Raw genomic sequence first — 9,990 nt, 5'->3', positions numbered from 1 at the left:
ACTTACAAAAGCACATGCCCTCTTTTAAGCAATTCCACTGCTAAGAATTAATCCCACAGATAAACACAGTCGGGTTCATGGAAGGCCTGGCTACTTGCATGGGAGCCATATGGATGCAATGTGTCAGGCAGAAGTTGTAGGAAGGGGGAGGTTGGAGGGTGTTTCCAGAGAAATTGCTAGGCAGAAAAAAAAAAAAGGATGCTCAACTGTGGGATAATCTAAAATACAAGAACACATTTTCCCTTGGGAACTTTTAAAAATGTTTCTGATTTGGATTCTTCCAAGATGGATAGAAAAATGGATTAGTAAGAGCTGATTGTCACAAATAGAAACAAACTAAGTTGAGAAGAAAGACTATCTTACTATTTTCTGGGTGGTGGGATTATAAGTGATTTTTGAATTCTTTTAGGTTTTACTGATTTTTCAGACTTTCTTCTGCTTCAGAATTCAGGACATAATGAAAGCATTTTTAAAGCTTTTGTGTATGACAATCCCAATTGTCTAATAAACGCACGGATATGTATAAAAGACAGAAGGGTATAGACCAGAATGGTTAACCGTTGTCTCTGGGTTTACAGGTAATCTGTATTTTCTTTACGGTTTCCTGTGTTTTAGATTTTCTGGAATACATCTGTATTCATTTTATCATCAGATAAGCGTCAAGTTCAGGCTGAAGAGTAATGCCATGGCTTGACGCCTCCTGGGATCCTCTCCAGCTCCAAGCAGGTGCTCCCTGGTTTCCCAGCTCGCATTGGGGAGGGAGCTGCAGCTCTGGAGAGACGCCGCTAGGGTGCAGCATTGCCCGCAAGGTAGCGCGGCTGAGCCCCGTGCCCCCCCCCCCCCAGGGCAGCTGACCACAGGTGGTCCCGAGGCAACCGACCACAACTGGAGTGGATCTCTGAATTTCCGAGGCCACCCTCAGGTAGAGGGTAGAGGATAGAGGAAGCTAGGGAAAGATGAAGCGATGGCCGAGTTTGACATGCGACGGGCAGTAATGGATTTAACCAGGGAACCCCCTGATCCGGGCCGGCGGGGGTGGAGCGGGACACGGAACAAGGTGAGGCCGAAGCAGTCCGCATCCTCAGGCTCCTGAGTGCTGTGATCCAGGACAGTGACACCAGGGAGATGAACCCCGAACCCGGCTCGGAGAGGGGATCTGGGAATCAGGGAGGGCTTTGGGAGTGGCGTATCAGCAAGATGAGTAGGAATGACTGAAAGGGAGGAGAGAGGGGGCCCGAAGATCGCCAGGGCTTCTGGTTAGAAAAACAGTCCATGGGAAGATCTGGAAACCAGAGAAAGTGTGGCTAAGTATTGAGTGTGTGAGGGAAGGAGCTTTCAGAAAGATGTCGCCAGCTCCCAGAGGGGGTGGGGGGTGCAGGTAGCGAGAGCCTTTCAGTGCTCAGAGAAGAAGCAAGAGTTTTGTGCAAGGAGGAAGGGCAGTCAAATCCTAGCTCTGCCACTTATTTTCAGGATCTGGGAAAAGCCACTTCCCCTCCCTGAGCCTCAGTTTTCTCCTCTGTAAAATGGAGACAGTAATGCTCACTTTGGGGTCTTGTGAAGCTTAAAAGGGGTAAGCGGAGAAGCCTAAGTCACGACTTTACTTCCATTGTCTTTTTATTTGACTGCTATTTCTGCAGTAGCGTCCAAATGGAAAAGCCAGACAAGCAGGCCATTTCTAGATTTCTCATGGTGTCAGCTTTGCAAACATTAGTAGTCCGGAGCAGTCATCCCTGCTAGCTTCCAGGGTCAGGAAATCATTTCATCATGTGTGATTGCAATCAAGAACCCGTTCTGCCCTCTTATTCCCGTTTATAATGAGAATGTATTTTAATCATCTGCAATCTCCAGGAAAGAGGGTAACACAGGGAAGAGTTTTTTTTTTTTTTTAACATAATAAAAAGCTAAAAATAGAGATAAAACCATCCACTCTGTTGAAATGCTAAAGGCCGCCACCTCCTGGCACAGACTGAATAATAATGCTGGTTCAAAATGCAGGGGCAGGATGGGCCTGCCCACCCCCATCCCCTCCCTGCAGAGCTAGAGGCTGCCAGGTGAACTTTCCAGGGCAGATGCGGGCTTGGACAAGTGCAGGAAACACAGGAGCCCAGCGGACCACGTCTTCTTCTAGCCAGGGCTCCTCACCAGAAGAATGAATCCCATCGGAAAGTCCAGTGATGACCGCCCGAAAAGGAGAAAGAGAAACTGGAACCGGGTCCCACTCCCCCCCTACCGGGGAATTTTCAGCTTTGCGAGGGCAAAATCTGGGCAGTGAAAGAAAAAAAAACAAAGGTGTCACAAGCTGCTAGGTAAAGCCTGACAATAAAAAGTGGTGGGAAGAAGAGGAGGCAGAGGACAGAAAAATATGGATGGCCCCTCTAAGTCCGAGAGTGGAGAGTCAGTGAGAGAGGGTTTGGGGCACAGGGCACAGAGAGGGGTCGCTAGGCGGAAATGCATCCTTACAAGTCCACTGGGTATTAAGAGGGCATCCCACTTGAGCTGGGTTTCTCACGCTGGGTTTCACTCCAGAATCAGCTGAGGAGCAGTTCCCAATTCTTATCACTCAGGCATCATCCAAACCAATTACATCAGTACCTTGGAGTGACCTGGGGACTGGCATTTTAAGCTCCCTCTGTCATTGTGAGGTGCAGCCAGGATTGAGAACTACTGTTCTGAAGATCGATGAGTACTTTCATATAACTCAGTGACTCTAGGGGTGCTGGGTGGGGTTCTCAGTGCACTACAGGGCATGAATGCCCTGCACTGAGCTCACACTATGGACATGTGCAGTCATCAGAATCCAATTAACTGCAAGCCAGCTCCCATTTTCGGAGATGGCTACCATTCACTGAGCAGGTATTTTGCCTTTCACTTCAATCTCACAACACCTGGTGAAGTAACCACTTCCCGGATGAAACTGACATTTCAGGCACCGGCCGGAAGGAGCAGCCGGCCAAGATGCAAGGCAGGGGCAGACTGAGCTCCGGCATCTGGCTCTAGCCCCTCCTGGCTGGTACACCAGCTGCCGCTCGCGTCCTACCCAGGCCCACCCTCCCTTAAGCCTCTGCCCCCCACCTCACCCCCACTCCCAACACCAAGACCAAGACTCCCTGCGGGCGGCCTGGGCTCAGGAACCTGGGACAGCGCTGAACCTCGACAGCGCTGAACCTGAATGCCAACAGTAGATGGCCCCAAGACCGCAGCTTACCGGTTCTAGAGAGCAAGACTCTGCATAGACTCCAGCAGAAATGGAAGCTTAACTGAAACTAAAGGGAGATAAATATCCATGGTTGATTTTTTTGAGGGGAAAGAATGAGGTTACAGACAAAGCCAAGCCATATCCATTTACAGGGGGACATGGGGATTCGCATAAACTCTTAGAAGGTCTGGATAAACGCAGACCAAATCATTCCACAGTTGTCCCCAGCAGGGCACTGGTGTTGGGCGCCTCCCAGTTCTGGGCATGGACCTGTTTCTCTGTTCATTCACCTCCCAGCAGCTGCCCTGCCTCCAACTTGCTCCCCCCTCCTCACCCTGCTTTCTTTCAAGCCTCAGTGTCTCTGGCTTAACAAGCTCTTTACTTCTAAAAAAATTCTACATGCTTAGAAGAAGAAACCAAGAGAACAGAGAAGCCAGTAAAGTGATAGCTCCCTTCGTGTTTCCTAATCCCAGCCCCAACACCAGCACCTCCCAGGGACAACTGCGGAATAATTTGGTCTGCATTTATCCAGACCTTCTAAGTGTTTATGCGAACACCCACGTTCCCCTGTAAATGGATATGGCTTGGCTTTGTCTGTAACCTCATTCTTTCCCCTCAAAAAATCCACTATGGATATTTATCTCCCTTTAGTTTCAGTTAGTATTTATTTAAGTAATCTCTACACCCAATGTGGGTTTCAAACTCACAACCCCAAGATAAGAGTCACAGGCTCTCCCGACTGAGCCAGGCAGGTACCCCTACTGTGGATATTTTTCAAGGCACCATAGATCTTCCTCATTCTTGTTGAGAGCTGTACAGAATTTCAAAACATTAATTCCCATCATTCCCCTATCAGTGGACATTTCCATTATTTCCACGGTTTTGCTATTACAAAAAAAAAAAAAAAAAAAAGCTGTTGGGAATAAAAGAAGTTCCTCGAAGTGAGATCAGCTAGATCATCAGATGTGACCTTTTCAAAGTTTGATAACAATGGTGATGATGGTGACAATGAAAGCTGACTATATTTAACAATGATTTTAAGGCATTATAAATGCATTCTACTATTTCATTTAAGACTTTCATCAATTCTAGGGGCGCCTGGGTGGCTCAGTGGGTTAAGCCGCTGCCTTCGGCTCAGGTCATGATCTCAGGGTCCTGGGATCGAGTCCCGCATCGGGCTCTCTGCTCAGCAGGGAGCCTGCTTCCTTCTCTCTCTCTCTGCCTGCCTCTCAGTGTACTTGTAATTTCTCTCTGTCAAATAAATAAATAAAATCTTTAAAAAAAAAAATCTTTAAAAAAAAAAAAGACTTTCATCAATTCTATAAGATAAATTCTATCTTATCTTCATTTTTCATGCAATGACTTTGCAAGCCACAGAGATTGACTCCCTTGCCCCAAATTATACAGCTAGTAATCAGACTGTCCTCCAAAAAGGGAGTGCCAGTTTCCACTTTAGCAACGGGGCCCATTTCCTTGACTCTTCCCCAACAGAGGATATAATGGTCTTTATAAGAACTAACAATCGGTCGATTGAGAGCTCCTTCTCCAGGCTTGCTTCTAGCGCCTTCACTGGTACCACCCTGTTTCAGGCCATTGTGTCCTCCACTTCACTGGCTCCTGATGCCAAGCTTCCCCCTTCCAGTTCATCCTTCACACTATTGGAACAGGCATACCTTCTCCTGGAGCCCCCTGATGAAGTTCTGATTCCTCAATCTGACAGTTGAGACCTCATCAGCCTGTTCACATCGACATTCCTTCTCTGTCCCTCCTGTTCCTGTCCCATCCGCTTTCACAAACCATGTCCACGTACTGCCACATCTCTGGGCCTGTGTATGAGCCATTCCCTCTTTCTGGAAGGTTTTTTCCATCTTTGATATGCCTGGAAAACTCCTACTCATCCTTCAAAGCCCAGTAAAAAATGGCCCCCTCTTAAAACCAGGTGAAACCAAGAAAAAGAATACCAAAAAGTTAATAATGACAGTGGAGGTGGCAAATGATATTTCTTTCTCTTTTACTCTGTTTTCTAAATGCTTTGCAATGAGTAACTACTACTTTCAAAATTAGAAAAACAATTTTAATTTTTGAATATTTCACAGTTGAAATGTGTTTAGTCTGTGCTTTATAAAGTAGTGTTTGGGGGCCCAGATCCAATTTATTCTAAATTATTCCCTGAGATAAAGAGAGGAGCTTTGACCTTGACTCTCGTTATATTTGGGTCAAAGTCAGTCCTTTTCCTCTGAGAAAACTTCTAGCATGGCTATCATATAGTTGAACCCCAGGAAGTGGTTACTCAATGCATTAATGAAGCAACAAAGTCAGGCACATACACCTTGGCTGACTTCTAAAGTGTCAGCTCCTCAGGCATCCAGAACTCCTCCCTCATCTCCCCTTCCACAGAGAGCAGGGGTGCGCCTGACCTGCACCAGCCCTGACATGTGATCCTTTCAGGGCTCCTCAGAGGCTCGGCTGGCAGCGAGAGCAGACGTCACACATGTGACTCAGCAATGGGCCGGTGTCCCGCTCCCAAGTATGGGAGGCACAGTTCGAGAGCAAAGAGACAGAAGAGAGGCATCAACTCCGTTCTGCGCTGTGGCTGAAATTCTGACCCCTCCGGTCCCTGGTGGGACTCCTGGTGGAACCCCTGGTGGAACCGCTGGTGTGAGGGGCAGACTTACAAACTACGCAGCAGCTCAACCCTATCTGGTCCTCCTTGGGAGGAATGTTAGGGTTCCAGAGAATTCGCTTTTCTCCTTGGGAGGTGTTTGTATGGGTCCGTGGGTATCAACTCTTTATTGTTGCATAGTAAACCACTCTGAGCACTGTCTTTAAACAATGAGGATTTGTGACTTTGCCTGATTCTGTGGCCTGGCAGGTGATTTTCTGCGGGTTCATCTGGCCTCACTCCCGTAGCCGCGTTGGTTGCCGGAAGGTCTGAGATGCCCTCTGTCGCTGCCTGGTAGTTCATGCTGGCCATTGACTGGGACACCTTATGGCCTCTCCTCTTCCAGCAGGCTAGACTGGCTTCCTTGCACGGCCTCCGAATGGTGTTCCCAGAGAGAAAAGCCCCAGGGCACAAGCACTCATGAAGACTCTGTTTACACCGCGTCTGCTTGGTGTTCCACCGGCCAAAGCAAGTCACCTGGCCAAGACCAGCATCAGCTGCGAGAAGGCTTAGCACCTGTCTCTCGACGGGAGCTGGGCAGAACTAGACCCTCACTTGGCTGCTGGACCCGAGAACTCACATAGCTGGGGGATGTCCGACAGTGCGGATGAGGATGGTACCCGTGCCCGCTCCAGAAGCTGGAGAGAGACCAGGAGAAAGACCAACCACCTCCCTCAGGAAGCTGCAGACCAGAGCGCCGTGAGGGCCCGGGTGTGCTTGGGAGGAGATCGCCAGTGGCAGCCACAGAATTGCGTGCTCCCGGCGTTCCCTCCAAAAACTTGCCTTTCAGTCACAAATAGGGCATTCTGCTGCTGGTGTCTTGCCGCGACAGCTCTCGGGACCCAGCTCTATCTGAGGCCGCACTCTTCCTGGGAAGTCCCTGCCAGGAACAGCACATGGCAGGGCACTCGGGCCTGTCCGGCGTGAATCTTCTAAAAAATGATCTCGGCTCTACAACTCCCCAGTGCTCTGGCCACACGTCAGGTCCGTACCAGTGGCTGAGGGTTTCCTGACTCCTCCCCATCTCCATTTTTCATGGGTGCTATCCCCCAGGGGCCCTTGGCTCTGCTACAATTATTGGAGCATTTCCCACGCCTCAGACACTGCTAAGTGATCTGTGTGTGTTGCCATTCACGGGGCAGGAGCCGGGAGCTTCTATGGCTGGCCTGGAGGCTATCTGCCAGCAAGAGGCGGAGCCCAGCTGGGACTCGGACTTTGGGTCTGGGTCTCTGGAGGGCAGGTTCATGAAGCAGTGAATCTTCCTTCTCCCTTCTATGGCCTCTCACTGGGAGGGTTTTCCAGACTTTCATTCCTTCCATATTAAAAACAAACAAACAAACAAACAGAAAAACCCCTACACATTTCTTCTTGGAATTTGTCTAATTTTGGAATGAAGTTTCCTGGTAGTCTAGTCACACATTTGTTAGCAAGAGCTAAAATTAAAGGCTTCTCCCCAGTCCCCTTGCCTCAGAAGTGCCATGGCAGACACTTGGGTCTGATCAGAAGGTAAGCACTCCGGGCACAGGGAGCACAGGGCTCCGCTTCCCCAAGCTCAGCAGGTCCTCAGAGGCCAAAGACCTGAGTTTGGTGGATGCTATAGCAGTGAGGAAGAGGAGGACTTGGGACCCCTCGCCCTAGAAATGTGTCCCGACCCACAAATGACCATTTCCTCCGCATCGTACCTGCCTCACCGCAGAGACACGGGGTAACCTGCCCCTCTCACCTGGGGGAGGGCTCCTGTTGCCATGAGAATGGCTCTGTTAGAGACCGGAGCCTTTATGTCTCCAGGAATAACATCACAGCACATTGGCCTCCTCCCCCTGAGGCCCCTCTAGACTCTTCTATGCAACAGAACCCTAATTTCCTCTGTAACTCCTTTCCCATCCATCTCTCTGATCTAGATAGCCGCCAACCCACTACCACCCCCAAGGAGTCAGTCTTCAAAATCCCCCAGAGATTTCCCACATCAAATGAATGAAATAGACATATCAGAACAGGATTAAAAGGGAGCAGACTGTGCCATCCCTCCAAGGTGCCACTTGGACATGGGGATGACTTTTGAGCTGACGGCAATCAAGACCCAGCAGACTCAGAGAAACCTTCACTTCTCCCTTAAATGCCTGCAAGAATGTAGATAGGGGTCCTATGCCGGAAAGAAAGCGGGTGCCAGAGGAACCTTCAGCTGAAAGACTTCTCTGCATGGAGGGCGAACGCCTGATCTCACACACCCGCTCTTCTCACCTGCCTGTGAATTGCTCTTCTCTGCTCTGAAGCCCCAGTCCCCTAAGTCACCTGAGTGTCCCCGCCCCGCGCCACCTCCGCTTGCCAGCCCACCCCAGCCCTCGACCTAGGTCCCGCCACAAGACCCCGCACCCACAGCCAACATGGATATCGAGCTGAGATGCCAGACTTTGCTGTGAAAGTGAAGCCGCAGCCAAAGACGCGGATTCTAAGGCCCCACCCAGAGCTAGGACCCTTCTCCCGGAAGGAAGTGCCTGCACCGGGGCGGTCTGAGTGAGATCCCCACTACTCCCTGCGCCATGCACGTTGGGGCCCCCCTCCATGCCCTCTGCCCATAGAACCAGCATGTGCTGTGGATGCCACTGACTCTTGATGCTCACGACTGCCCACCCTGGACAGACAAATACCTAGATCTGTGGACCCGCGGCTGCTGCCTGCTGGCCTTTCCATTGGAGGCCACCACTGCTTTTGTGGCCCACCAGAAGTTGGACTGCCAGCTTTTCAGAAGTCCCAGCTCCTGCCTGGGTGCAGAATGCAAAAACCCCAAGGCCTTGAGCTGCCTCCCTGGCGGGAGACAATCTGCAGGGGCCTGGAAACCCATGTGCCATGCCCAGTGGGACCGTGAACTGTCCATCTCCCAGACAGAACCTGAGGCCCCGGAGGACCCACTGGCAGAGGTGGCTGCTGCTGTGTCGGCAGTGGTGGGGTTGGAAACTGAGGCCAAGGGCCCCTGGGTGACCATCGGCCAGAAGCAGAGCGCCCTGTGCCCAGTCCATAGAAAACCCTTGGTTCCTTTAGTAATCTCGAAGTGCACATGGGCCGGCTTCCAGGATGGCAGCCTTCTGCCAGCGATCAGCATCCCTATACCTGGACCCGGAGCAGCAAGGAGGACCACAGGAAGACCCACCAGCAGATGTACCCTTGGAGCCCCCGCAGGGCCAAAGCCAGCAAAGTCCCTGCCACCAACTCTGACTCTCTGGAACCAGCTGCCCAGGCCACTGCCCCATCAGCAGCCTCCCTCCCGTGCAGCCGTGGGCGGGTGCTGGAGCTGCCGCCGAAGAGAGTGCGGGGCTCCGGCAACAGAGAAATGAACCTGCAAAGAGCCAGATGTCCACCAAGAAGATGCCAGAGCCCGTGGGCAAGAGTCGTGGGCCTGGGGGCATCTGTGAGTTCTGTGGGAAGCATTTCACCAGCAGCAGCGACCAGATGACGGGCCAGCAGCCTTACACCTGCCGAGCTCTGCTCCTACACCTGTGCCCAGAGCAGCAAGCTCGACCCCCACCACTGCCTGCATGGACTGGAGCCCATCAGCGCCTGCTTCTAAGGGCCCCATTGCTGTTTGTCCTTCCGCCCGTGGCCCGCCCAGGACAAACACCCACAGCAGAAACACCCCGAGGTGGGCAGGGACACCTGAGCTGCAGGAATGCCCTCTCTTCTGCCCTTGGTACCACTATTCCCACTTCTATCGACCTCCTTGTCCTCCCTCTGCTGTGAGTAAATCGGTCATGCCTGGTTACAAAACAAAACAAAACATAAAAACCAACAACAAAAAAAGTGGCCTATAAGCCTCCGTTGTCTGATTGCCTTTGGGTCTCCTATGTCTATGAGGCAGGCTCCTGTATGTACAAATTAAATTTGTTTTTCTCCTGTTAATCTGTCTATGTCAATTTAATTATTAGATCAGCCAAAGAACCTAGAAGGGAAGAGGGGAAAAATTTTCCACCCCTATAAATCAACCAGTGCTGACTTGGCTTCTGGCCCAGGTACTATGTCTTGGAAAATTCCCAAGCCACTGTGTGAACCTGGGGAAATCACTTATCTCTTTGAGCCTCAGTTTTCTCATCTGTAGAAGGTAATACCCATCTCCTAACATTTTGATGAGGATTTATTT

General features: G+C 50.8%; 1 pseudogene; it reads left to right on the top strand.

Moving 5' to 3' along the window:
* Nucleotides 1-7,688: 7,688 nt before the first annotated feature.
* Nucleotides 7,689-9,734, top strand: LOC116585626 (annotated as a pseudogene).
* Nucleotides 9,735-9,990: the final 256 nt, after the last annotated feature.

This window comes from Mustela erminea, chromosome 3 (assembly GCF_009829155.1).
Source record: "Mustela erminea isolate mMusErm1 chromosome 3, mMusErm1.Pri, whole genome shotgun sequence".
Lineage (NCBI taxonomy): Eukaryota > Metazoa > Chordata > Mammalia > Carnivora > Mustelidae > Mustela > Mustela erminea.
The sequence above is the reverse complement of the archived record's forward strand: the minus strand, read 5'-3'. Positions and strand labels throughout refer to the sequence as shown.